The sequence below is a fragment of the Lepisma saccharinum genome, chromosome 16 (assembly GCF_977018435.1).
Source record: "Lepisma saccharinum chromosome 16, izLepSacc3.1, whole genome shotgun sequence".
NCBI classification, from domain to species: Eukaryota; Metazoa; Arthropoda; class Insecta; order Zygentoma; family Lepismatidae; genus Lepisma; species Lepisma saccharinum.
In genome coordinates this window covers 56,861,141-56,875,171 of record NC_139244.1, presented here as the reverse complement: position 1 = coordinate 56,875,171, position 14,031 = coordinate 56,861,141, and the positions used below count along the sequence as shown (strand labels likewise).

At 36.7% G+C, this 14,031-nt stretch overlaps 1 long non-coding RNA gene across 1 annotated transcript in view; it reads left to right on the top strand.

Annotated features, from left to right (window-relative positions):
- Positions 1-14,031, top strand: part of LOC146000095 (uncharacterized) — a 164,405-nt gene that overhangs the window by 116,519 nt on the left and 33,855 nt on the right. The gene's annotated exons all lie outside the window — the stretch shown is intronic.

The following is a 14,031-nucleotide window of genomic DNA, read 5'->3' as shown; positions in this document are numbered from 1 at the left end:
TTAGTTTCCTAATCAAATAACAATTATTCAGTGTAATCTTTTAAAAGGAAAGCTGTTGTTTTTTTGCAGCTGTTCATGATAGAAATTCAATTGCAAGACAAATTACCAAATTACCAATAGTTCTCTTACATATTTGTGGTATGTGCTTGTCTGCCTTATACCGGATGATGAAGGAAGCAGATATAAAAGATAGACAATTACTGTTCTTGGGTAGCTCGTCCTGCTTTTGTCAGAAAACCTGATCAGCATACTGAACCAAGCCATCACACGAGATACGACTTCAATAATATAATTCCGTTTCTGTGGCCAAATAACTCCAAGAAAAGGCAATAAAATTGTCAGTGTGAGGAGACGGAGAAATAATTTCCTTTTATCTTACATTATACTCTCTCTGTATGCCTAGTGTGGTTTGTCTGTCCTAACGCTTAAGACAAACCTCTGTCTGTTGTAACGCGTGGCATGTTTTCTTCCAGCTTACAAATCACGTAAAATACCTTCGTTCACTTCAGTGTGCTGGTTCTGCAGGCTCAAGGTCATGTCGATTGATAACGAGATACCACGTGACTCTGGGGCCAACTGTCAGCACCGAAGACAAGCTTCAGTAACTTTTGCGAGGTTCCTTCTAGTCCTTGACAGAGCGCATGCTCCGTAATTATGTGCAGAAAACCCATGTTTTCTGTGTATAAAATTTACGTATGTTTGGATTGTGTGCTCAAATGTTGCAGTAAACATAACTCCGTGACACACAACAATAATTACAAGTGCTTCAAAGATTAGAAAATTAGCAAGCGTTACTCATAAGACGATTAGATTGTCCGATTGACAGAAGACCAGGTGGTGGGTTGGTACCGTGTTAGTTTGACACGCAGGAGATACTGGGTTCGATTCCCGTTTGATTGCCTCCAATTTTTTTCTTAACTCGAGCGACTATATTTTTCAATTTATTTATTGCGAACATTCTTATCTTATTTGCTGTGCGAATTGTTGAATTTTGTTTTCCAAGCGATTACGATAATTTCTTGTGAATAGTATTATATGTATTTCTGAATCTCGAAAGAAATGTATACTTTTCGCCAGGCATAACATTTTATTGAGTATGTTTGTAAAATTATGAGAAATGTGAAAAAAACTATCGTAAAAATAATTTTCACAAATAAAATTTAAAACGGTAAAGTAAAGATTTCCACCCAAAAATAAAGTAAAAATGTACTTAACTTTTACTCCAATAAATTATTAAATAAAATGCAATAATTAGTTGCTCGAGTTATTTAAAAAAACGTAGGGCAATAGAACGGGAATCGAACTCAAAGCCTTCTGTTCGTGAAACTTATCCGCTACCACGGGGCCACTTGACCACTCGAAAACCATGTAATAGCTTCGCCTCATCAAGGCACTTGGAACTCATCGAAACCTTCAAGCGCTTTTCCGCGATTTTTTCCTTCTTTTTAAGTCCACTTTATGCACAGTAAGAAAACTGGATCTATAGTTTAAAGTGGGATTCCAACCACTTGGAACCACTAATCCGCGTATCAAACTTTTCCTCTGGAATTGTTGGCTAGCGTGCGATATTACCAATACTCGGTTCGGGCATAGATGTGGGTGTTTGTCTCAATAAGAATACAGAGAATATAGAGGAAATTGACATGTGTCACAACTGAGAAAAAGGTGAAGAACGAGGATATTATTAATTTTGAAAATACTCTTTCAGTTAGCGTAATGTGCCTGAAATTGAATGCCCTATTTTTGACCGCGAACGTGTTTCGTTTCTTCAATTAAAACTTTTAGATTACAATTTAGTTAATCATACCAACCTGTGTCCTTCTCCCTTGTTTATTTATAGTTATAAATAAAGTCCCATTGGAGCATGGAAAAACCTTTCACTGTTCATAAGTCAGTCATTGTTCTTTGCAGTTTTCAATGCAACATGCAGGCTCTCTGATCGTGCATCGTACGTTTCACATCAGGTGTCCACATAATTTAATATCTTTATAAGTAGGGAGCAGAAGTTGATGACCTAAAAAATATAGGTATATGACCTATAGAATATCCTAAAAAATGGGGAAAAAATGACGTAAAATGCAAAAAATGACCATTAAATTTGTTAGTTTCAGTTTAAAAATTGAAATGAAAATGAAATTAAACAAAATGCAATCTTGCTTTTTTAAAAAAAAGGGCATAAATTGATAGCACATGCACATTCAATTAAAATATGCAACGAGGATTTTCAGTGCAAACGGGGTCTAGCTATGGTATTTCAAGCCTCTCCTTATCTGATCTTAAATCTGAGTTTGCTCCAGACGGGTACCTGGTGGTTTCCCCCGACACAACAAAGACTGTCACCAGTTCAACATTTCTTTTGCTGGTAAATTGCAATCCTGCGAGATATATATACCTTGGTGAAAAGATTCAAGAATATTACCAAAATTAAAAGTAAAGTGCTCCCCTGTGCTTAGCACTACGCCATGAAGGCGTATAGGGGGTGTGGGGGTAACGCCCCACACTTTCTTGATCCGGTCGTGAGTGGGGTTGTGTAATCAGCAACACGCCCCTGACCGCCTTCACCGCCAGGGTCTTCCCCAGGTACCCATGTCATTCTACGCTGGGTGGGCGCCGGGGCCGCTTCCAACGTTAGAAATGTTCCGGATTTGAACCGGCCGGGGATTGAACCCGGGACCTTAAGAACGGTAGTCAGACGCGTTACCGACTGAGCCACCGTGACAATATATGATGAAACAATATACCGAATATTGCAAAATATGACGGGTAAATGCCGAAAATCCTGGAAAATGACCTAAAACCTGACAAATGGCAACAAATGCAAAAAATGCACTTTAAAGTTACCTTTTTTGGGTTCTAGATGAAGTGTAATATTGTGTATATGTAATGGGCATCGTGTCCGAGATGTCAGAAAAAAGATGACATTTCATCAACTTCCGCTCCCTATTTATAAGTTGTATTAAGCGAAATTCTCCATTTTTATTCTTTCCATATATGATATCGATATCACGTTGCAAACAGTTATTAATGGTTTCAATGTCATTTGTTGGGAAAAAAGTTTCGTATTACTTTAGTTTCGAACATGCAAACGCAAGTATCAAAGTATTGCTTTAGACAGCACTCATGATTTTCAAAAGTGGAAAGGTAATCATTTTACGGGAAACGTGAAAGTTGGTGTGTGTTGACAAACTGTAGCTACTGCCATATTAGCACTGACAACTAGAAAGCGTTCTCAATGATCACGTGGCTGCATGCTATTCGCTAATAAATAACTGCGTTTTTTCAACACATACACAAATACATCGTCGCTTCGGAACATCAAATTTTCATCTTTGCTGCTTTCAGATTACCAACATACGAAGTGGCATGCAATTCAAAAGGTTTTGCAGAAACCTCAGTTTTGGATGAAATTAGATTCGGGTAGCTCGCATGCTAGTCCGACACGATAACCAACACTCCAAACGAGACCACGAAACTCTTTCGCAAGTAGTCGACTGAAACGCAAGTTAATTTTCAGATTGCTAATTCCCAAGGTATAACATGCCTAGGCAGATGTGTCTTGCATTTTCTGTACTTTTGTTATTTCTGTCGCTTTGGTCTCTCCCTAGGTTAATCACGGCAATAATGAGGAATATTTCTTTGACATGGATGATAAACAGACACACAAGAATAATCACCCTCGCAAAAAAAAAAAAAAGAGCCAGAACTCGAGTCTGGAACCTTCGACGCGAGGTGTGTTTCTTGGGAGCGATTTTACAATACCGGGAATTTCTCCATTTTGTTTGAAATTTGTCATACTCACTAAATTAGGACTCCTAATCACGAATCTGAAGTTAAAATTTGGCGCTCGCGTGTCAAACTTGCAAAATAAGAGGGCCAGTCATCGCAACCGACAATGCACAATTGCTCATTATTTATCGCAAGATTTTCCGATTCGAATACTTAAATAACGAAATATATATATTCCTGATATTACTACGACCCTAACATTTTTTAACTATGTTTCCTAACCTAACCTAACCTAATCTAGCCTAACCTAACCACGCGCCAATGGTTCGTGGGGCTAGCGCCAATGGTCCGTGGGGGTAGCCATAATTCAGGAATTTCTATACGTGAGCGCCAAATTTTAAGTGCAGATTCGTGATTAGGAGACCCAAATTAGTAAGTATCCGAAATTTCAAACAAATTGGAGAAATTCCCTGTATTGTTAAATTATACCGTTTCTTGTTCTAACTATATCTGTGTGTTTTCGTTAGATATGAAATGAAGTAAATAAATAAGACATGTGGGTGGAAGGGACTGGAGAATCGTAGCTACGTAACCATTGAGAAGATATCCATCGCCTAGATAGAGAATCTCTATATCCCATTGCGATAGAGAACTTATTAGAAGAATGAAAATACAGATTAAACGAACAAATTTGATGCGTATTCTTTCGTCAAAATGCCTAGAAAAAAATATTACATACTTCTTCACAAATAGAAAATAAGAAAAAAATTGTCCTTGGTGGGGATCGAACCTAGACCTCACTGATGAAAGCTCTGTACGCTAACCAACACTCTATCAATAACACCATGTTTTCTTTTCTCCAGTCAGTCTGTTTCCTTCCTCAGCACCTGAAGACGAAAATGCATGTTAATTTCTCTCATAATTGTTTCATTGTCTATTAATAGAAACCACGTATGTCACAAATAGACGCATTCTATCTGTGAAAAGTCTCATGTTTCGCACATCGTGCTTCTACTGTTATTTGGACATTCAATTGGAAGTTAAAACTTAGCTTTGTGTGTTTGTTTTCACGTGCATGTGTGTGAGAAGAGTGGTGTGCACGTGTGTTCGATGTTTTTCTGGGTATTATTTTCGTTCAAAGCATTAATATAATTGTAAAATATGGAATTTACTGTAATGCAAGGAGTGAAAATATAAACCCAGTTCGTCAGGTTCGTTCCCAAACAACATTAAATAATGGAACGTAACGTGGACAGAGTATTATTCCATGTCGAGAACACGAGACATTACGATCGACAATCTTCATCTCGTATTTCTCTTTGGCATCACTACTCAATTTACAGAGATGTATACCCGTGACTGGTATACAAGCCGCCGAATTGCAATGTTGGTTGGGTTGTCTAGTCACAAGGCGCTTGGTGGTCAGACATGGATGGCTTGCTTCAGTGCTTCTTCAATAGGGTCGTTACAAGCCAGAAGTGTCCGTGACTGTACAGAGGCAGTGACCCAATGCCGCAAATGCGTGTCTGCACAGGCATGTCGTGCACATAGAGGAGCAATGACCGCAAATGCGTGTCATGTAGCATTGATCTTGTATAACAAACTGGGACAGATATAAATTAGTGTATCTGCCTGACTCTAAATATTAGTGGATTATAACAAACAGGCTGGATGTGTCAAATATCAGATTATTTTATACGAAATATAAGCCTTTCGTACAGTATACCAGAAATACATTTAATATGAATAATAAGAATTTCTATATATCAAACCGAACAGACCTGTAGTCCAGTCTATACGAGTCTGTTATATTTTTGTGTTCTAGTTATAGGATATTCTATATTACTAATACTTAATTTTTAACCAAACAATTATGAGGGGCACTGCAACAACACGTCCATACTCTTCAACCACTCTTACAATACTGGCTGATCTGTAATGCACACTATTGTATAATAATTTGTTGCGCAACATGATGCAATAGAAGTAGACCAGAAGTAGACCAGAAGTAAACTTGTGTGTGTGTGAGTGTGTGTGTGTGTGTGTGTAGCTAATAAGATTACACTTTACAGAGTATTACACTAAAAGCAATAAGCTCATATGAGCATCTTGGCTTAGTTTTAAGTGTAGCCAAAACAATGCCAAGAGGGCCATATTTTTTACGATCCTATGGACAACAATCTGACAGATGCAGCTTTTGTACGTGTAGTCAAATGAATCTGAGGGGGGTCATACTTTTTACGGGAAATCCCCGAGGGCTTTTTTACTAAATTCATGGATTCGACAGAGTAGCACACTGTAGGCAATAAGCTTATATAAGCATCTTGACATAGTTTTAAGTGTAGCCAAAACCAGTCTGAGGGGGTCATACTTTTGTAGGGGGGTCATACTTTTTGTGTTCCAGTAATAGTATATTTATTACTACTTATTTGCGACGTGTACCAAATATTACTTGTTAAATGAATACTTTGTTGACACTTGCAATTGTTTATTGTTGTTCAAAACTTCCATGTAAGATAATTTAATAAAAAAATTAAGTTTGAAACTTATTTTGAGGTTGCTAAATGATTTCACCTGCTATCCATATTAATGCAACTATCGTCATGTACAAAAACGGTTTTTGGTGGTGACGTAGTTTAGCGTACTCGTATATACTAGCAGTAATTATATCTTTACAGGAATATTTTGAAAGTGTTATTCTTGTAATAGCGTCTTGCCTAATCATTTTGCGATCCTCCCAAATTGTCTGTATAAAGATTGAGCCAATTCTCTCTTTTGATTGTGAGATTCGAATATGAGCCTTGAAGCTTCGCATAACCTCGTGCTAAAAGCTTCAAACTTAATAGCTTTTGTACGTACGTTCTACTCTTGGAATTTCCTACTCTCGGACCTTCCGCGCGCTTTACAAATTATTGACTAATAGAACGTTACAAACACAGATCTTGACTCCGTTGAATAAAAATCTGTGTGGCACAGTGGTAGCGTCGCCGCCTTGTAATCAATGGTTCCGGGGTTTGATACCCGGTGGAGGCACATAGTGGTTCGGATCCCACTTTAAACTGTACATCCAGTTCTACATTTAGTGCATAAAACACCAACTCAATGAATCAATCAATCAATAAAAATCTGTATAAAATAAGTTTCGAAATGCGAATTGACAATGATAATTGATTTTCAAAACAGATGCAAAGAGCTTCAAAACAAGACCAATATTATATTTGTAGGACTACACAATACTAACAATAGTTGTTTCGCAAAATTGATAAGAACTGTTTCTTTTTTGACAAATTTTAAAGATCTGAAAATTAAGAATCGTGTTTAAAACATTTCTGCCTGCACCCTACAAAAATTTCATGACGATGGGATAATTAGAATTTCAAAGGGAGGGATCGTTTGCCAAACTAAAGAAAAATGCACTTTTTTGTTCTCACTGCGATAGGAAAAAAGTCACACTGGAAGTAGAATTTTGTTAGCATAGATTAAGGCAGAATTGAATAATCTAAATTTTAATTCAATTCGTTTTTTTTTTGGAGGTTAATTTTTAATTGGAGTCCCAACTCGAGTAATCATAATTTTTAATCTGAAAGTAGATATTTATATTTACTTCTCATAGTATGTAATTAATAAGACTCCAAACTCATAACAATGTCATCAACATTTCATCTTAGTTATTACTTTATTCTCATGCAACACGCAACACTTAATAGAGATTAATTTTTTACAATATTCAACTTACCGCAGGGCGTCCACATTCTTCAGTTCTTTCTCCAAAACCCACAAAATAGATGTACCCTGCCATACCGGTACCCGACCTGTCTTCTCCATCGTAGCACAAGTAGTTGTCCAAATTTTCACTGTTTTCAATCACCCTGCTTTTAATAGTAGCCTAACATTAAAGAGAAATAGAGAAATATATTATGCATGCGTGCGTGAATATATATATATATATATATATATATATATATATATATATATATATATATATATATATATATATATCGGTTGGAATTTATGTGCCGATACCAGCAGATACTTTCCCGGCATTTTGGTCTTTGGCAGGGTCCGCAAAAATGCCGGGCGACACTTTCTGGGAGTCTAATTATCTTGGAAATTTTGAAAAAATCAAACTTATTTTTATTATGCACAAAAAACTGTATTTTTTATTACATGACATCTATTTTATTATTCTGATGTATTTCTTGAATATTCTAAAGCAAATTTCTTAGTAAATTAATGCATATCATTTTAAAGGAATATATACACACTAATATTGACCAATATTTTGAAAAATATTAATTATTGTAATTTAGCGGCATAGTTTTCGAGATAATTGCGAATGTGTCGTTACAAGCCGCCACTGACTTCATTATATGTATACGTCATCCTAGTTGGTAAAATGCTAATAATATGTGCGAACGTGTGAGTACAAGCCGTTCCACCTTTACCACCTCCTGGAAATGTTCTGTTTGATTGCAACGCCACCTCTCGGAAATGTTCTGTTTTGTAAACAAAGAGCAAGCCTCCGACCGCGCAAGGAGTAAAGCACTCGGTGTTTACAAAATACAATGAACGACGACTTGTACCCACACATTTTTAACACGGTGTATACAATTATTCACGATGATCTCGAAAACAGCTCGTTTGCAGACCAATGTTTACTGAGACTTTTTTCTTCTATTATCGTGTACTTTCACCTGTGTCAGTTTGAGCTATTACTTTCGAGACACCCTGTATTATATATACTATACCGGGTGGGGCACCTAAAAGAAACAGAGCGAATAGTTCTTAAACACGAAGGTTTACGGTAGTTCTGACGTCACCGATGTAAATGTTGTCAAGGGGCCCAGTGGACAGAGCATATCTGGTCTCTAGTCGCCATCTTGAAGTCCGCCATCTTGGATTCAGATCATGTTTTTCAAATGGAAAAGGGGTCGTGTGATACACGGTTTCAGGCTAGAATCGACTCTAAAACGCGAAATAGAAGTTGTTGTTCTTTTTTTTTATTATTATTTATTTACATAACTTCATTCTGAAGAAAGTTAGTATTGATCGAAGGAGGGCTGTCAGCAATGTAATGGCAGGTTGGTAACCTTGTTCCAGGTGAATCAGTATGTCACAAACTCGTCACGATCGCATAGAAATGGTGCTGCTGAGTGATGGTCTCAGGTTGAGTGTGGGCTTCCGCAATGGCCAGCATCCACATTTGCCACAGACATCACAAGAGGATGTGGGCCAACTTCAAGGAGACCACCTCGAATAAGAAACGAGAAGTGTCATTGATACGCGGCATTCGCACAAACGACATCATACGTATTCGGGGTTCGACACTTATCGGAAAGTCAAATGTCCCGAACGAAGAAAAGGGGTCCCGGGTTCGATTCCCGGTGGAGGCACATAGTGGTTCAAATCCCACTTTAAACTGTAGGTCCAGTTCCGATCAGCCTTACTGTGCATAAAGTGGATTTAAAACAAGAAATCACTCCAATCCGAACAAAGGGACATGTTTTGAAATGAAACGGGCCTGCGTTAAATGATGCAAGCATAAATAAGAACGGAGATACGGATTGACATTGTAATAATGTTGAACAAAACAAAGTTCACTTCCAGTGAAAATAAAATATTCTGGATGCACTAAATAATTGTAATTTAAAATACTTTTCTAGTCCTTGTAGCTGAATTTCGGCTACAAATGATAGTTGCAAAATATCAGCTGCCATAATAATGATAATGTCACTATTTACGGTTTAACATATTTTTTATATTGTTCTACACAATTATTTTTGCTATTTTTGCCTAAAAAAAGTTTGAATTTGATATCAAGGGGGAAAAGTGTGTATACAATTTATATATTGCATTTTCCCTTCGTGTGAGCTTCACTCCATCAGTACATATATTATGCTCCCTTTCTTTTCCTCCCAAATTGTTAAAGTATCTTAGAGCCTAATAAACACCAATGAGATTAATGTACTTTTTCCAAAAGTGATTGATATCTGCAAATTCCTTATGTTCATTATTCTATAAGTAACTTCTATAAAGTGGTTTAAATCAGCGATTTCTTTACCAATAAATCACCCAATTTAAATCTTGATTCAAACTAACATGATATATATATATATATATATATAATTGTGTGTGTGCCCATATATATATATATATATATATATATATATATATATATATATATAATGTGCGTCGATACAGGATGCAACTGATAAATCTGGTGGTTATGAGTCAAAATAAGTTGTGACGGTCCTGTGAATCCGCACAATATAATTGTATGTTCATTGAAATTATTAATTTCATATTATACAAATCACTTTATATTAACGGTTCAAAAAAATGTATAATAATTACTTTGTACAACGTTAATTATGTTTTATGTTATTTATTGCGATATACGCTGTATAAACGAGATTTTTGGAATTCTAACGTTGCTATAGCAACAAGAATCAATAGTCATGATGTAGTAGTGTGTCTGGCAAAAATGAAAATATAGGTAATAGTGAACTGCATATTGCTCAGTTATTTCACTAATATATAGACCTATAGAAGTTGTATCTTCACCTTCGCGTTTTAGTTTCAAATATTTATGAACGAAATGTAATCGTGCAAATAATTGACTTGTGAACGTCACAGTATAATTGGTGGTCCAGTATTGTGGAACGTTATCAGCACGATCTTAAGTGATGTGTTTTGCTTAAGTGTTAACTTACACCATTGTTTTCGTGAATCTAGTTTGTACATAAATTTCTATTATGTACGCATTAAGTAATCCTTATAATCTGAGATCCAAAACAAGTCTTACAGCAAGATCTATCAATTGTGGTGACGATCCTGATGAATCACAAAATAAGAATGGTGCCATAAATATGGTGAAGTGCTGCAAAGATCCCGATAAGGAAAGGTTGGTAGCTTGTGAAAATTGTGGCCATTGGTATCATTTACAATGTTTGGGTTTGTCCGATAAGCATTGGGAGTTATACCAGTTAAATGAAAATTATTTCTGTAATGATTGTGATCCATCTTATGATCCGTTCAGTATTGAAGCTTTCGTGCAATGGAAAAGAAGTCAAGAGAATGTTCAAGAAATTGACATTCGTCCTTCTGTGTTGGCAGAGACGTCAATGGGGCAAAGTAATGTTCCTTTTCAAATGTTTGATCTACTTGCAGAGTTAAGGAAAATCAGCGAGTCACACAGGTGGAATTTACAAAAATGAGGGAAACTCAAAAGCTTGAGTTTACAAAAATGAGGGAAACTCAAGATTCTATGAGGCAAACTCAAGAATCTCAACAGCTTGAGTTTACAAAAATGAGGGAAACTCAAGAGTCTCAACAGCTTGAGTTTACAAAAATCAGGGAATCTCAACAGTCTCAACAGCTTGAGTTTACAAAAATCAGGGAATCTCAACAGGAAATTCAAAATTCACAGCAACTACTCAACCTTGACTTCCACGAATTGAGTACATCGTTACGGAAGGAATTAGCTGAAGTTGCCGAGTCCTGCAAATTAGCAACACGTTCATTACATCAGGAAATGGAAAGAGAAGTGTAAGGACTAACAGAGAAAATCGAGAAAGTCAACACTACTTGTGCAGAGAATTCTGATAAACTTGCTGGATTGAATAATCAGATTACAGAATGCCAGAACAATGTTTCAGGGTTGTCTCGGCAAGTTCATAGACTTGAAGTCGTTGTGAGCAAGGACGAAATAACGAAGCGCGTAGAAGCATGTGAGGAAAAGATTACTAAGTTAACATCAAATATTTCGACTAATGTTGAATCAAGTAATCCTGTACAAGTTTACAGTTCTCATGTGAATGGTAACTGTCAACCTGGTATTCCTGCACGGAACCTAACCTCTCATAAATCATCTGATTCTTCAGCGTGTGATGTTTCTGATGACGAACACAATTGCATTGCTTCACAAAGACACAAACGTTTTAGAAATAATCGAATGAGAGCTAGTAATACTAACAAGTTATGTCAATCAACCCGTTCTTTATATTCTGATGGTTCTGGGCAGGAAAGAAAAAGGCAAGTTAACCAAAGGTCATCAAACCCGCAGAATCATCGATGTGATTATCCTGACAATTGTGTGCGTTCGTTTACTCAAGAACCTCGACGGTTGGTAAGATTGAATGAACTTACTGTTCTTCCTAAGTATTCTGAAGATCCTGAAAAATCAAGCCCACGTAAGTTTATTAAAACTTTATCGTCCTACTTAGACTTCCTGCAAGTTCCTGACATGCAAAGGCTTGAATGTATTACTAATTGTTTCCAAGGACCTGCAGAAGGTTGGTATAATACTCATGTCGATTCGTTTACATCATACAAACAGTTTGTTGACGAATTTCTGATCACTACACGTCTTATTCGTTAACTCAGGCTCAATTATCTGAACTTAGAAGTCGTAAATATGATCCTAAATCGACGAGTAGTATGGACGTTTTTGCTATTCGTAGGCATTAAGCATATTATAATTTAGTTGATCGTCCGAATGATGCAGAAGTTATTGACATTTTAATCAATCAGTTGCACACATCTATTGCACAAACAATATTAGCTGCTAGATTAGTTAAAATGGATGATGTAATTGCGTTACTAAAGAGGTTGGATTTAGTGAATTCAAGATCGAACAAGAGTTTTAATGTTCATGATAATGTACGTGAAAAAAATTTCCGACATGATGGGAATAATTCTAAAAGTTTTACCGACAATAATAGTGCAAGGGCAAAACTGAGAGTTCAAAGTGTTGCTAAAAGTTCATCGTTTGTGAACGATGATGAACCTAATGGAAATCAAGGTTCAAGACGTAACGTAAGACCTAATGATAGTGTTCATTTTGTTTCAAATGTCCAGCGTGTTGGCAACGCTGGTTGTCGATGTATGCAGATTTTCCACAAAAGATTGTAACACATTGTAACCTGATGGTTGCGTGCGTAATAAAGTAGTCAAGATTTGGAAGGAATGCGTAAAGGTCCGTGGAAATTCAATTACTCGCACGATAACAAGAAAAAAACAAACCGATCAGTTACAATAGTCAGGGATTTTGTTGAGGCTAATGACAGTATTTTGTACTGTCACCTCAGTCTACTGAGAACCAACTTGACAAAGTAAACGTGGTCGGAACGATACACGTAAAAAAAAAAGGACTGAAATCGATTTTAACTCTTTTCTCACTCAATTAATGTAACCTCTTATCCTTCTGAGCATGGATTCTCGTTGCGTATTATCAAAATTAAACTAACACTCTAGTTTTGGGTTATATGGGATAATTACGTACACTTACTTTAATTTTGCGACTCTAGTCGAAATTTATTACGCCAAAACCTCGCAACGGAGAATGGCCGGCGTTTCCAAGAGCAACATATACATAATATTATTCGTAACAAATTATTCCATTCAGCATATAACAATAAGTGACTTGAAGGTGGGTCAACAATTCTTTGTTACCGGCAAATAACGAGATAATAAAACTAGAACACATCCGGCAACTACAAATGACATAATATATGCAATTAATTAAAATACGCCAAGGTCAATCTATAATTGCATTTTTTCCACAACTCATTCGTTGATTCTTGCTACCCAAAAAAACCACCCATTTGACATATTAATTTATTTTGGTGTTCCTGCAAAATCCATCCGATTCGTCTCACAAAAATTATCTCAACACACTGGTTAGTTTGTGGTACGTTAATTCGTATTCCCAGCTTGTGTTCACGTGATTCTAATTGACCGATTCCTCCTTTTTTTCTTTTATGCAAAAAAGAGGGGGGTGACCAAGCGTCACTTTCTTTCTCCACTATATTGATCGCAATGTTACAATGTTCAATCATCCAAAACTGAATCGATGGTTGTTTTTACGTACAATTCTTTCCTTTATACGTCGTACGTTACTTTCTAGATTCAATTATCACGTAGTCGCAAAGAGAGAAGAAAAAACTGGGGAGAGTGACATTCTTGTCCAAAAAAACACGCATTCACAGTTCACTTATAAAAGGTAAGCCGTAGAGTACATACCTCCGCTCGTTGGATAACTGTTCACCACAGTTAACTTGGGCAAAATCCTCGGCATCTAGAGAAACGGGGGGAACGTCCTCCAATTAGTCGTTTTCAAGCACGTTGAACGGTATTGTCCTCGTTTCCTTCGTGTCCTTCCTTCTCAGCAACTGATCCATCCATTCTCCATACTTCGAGTTGCGTCAGAGGAACCTATGAAAGTTACGTTCGGTCAAAATGGTCAATCGTCCGCTGAATTCCCAATTGCCATCCTTGTATTTTGACGTTTGCTTTCGGAGAATT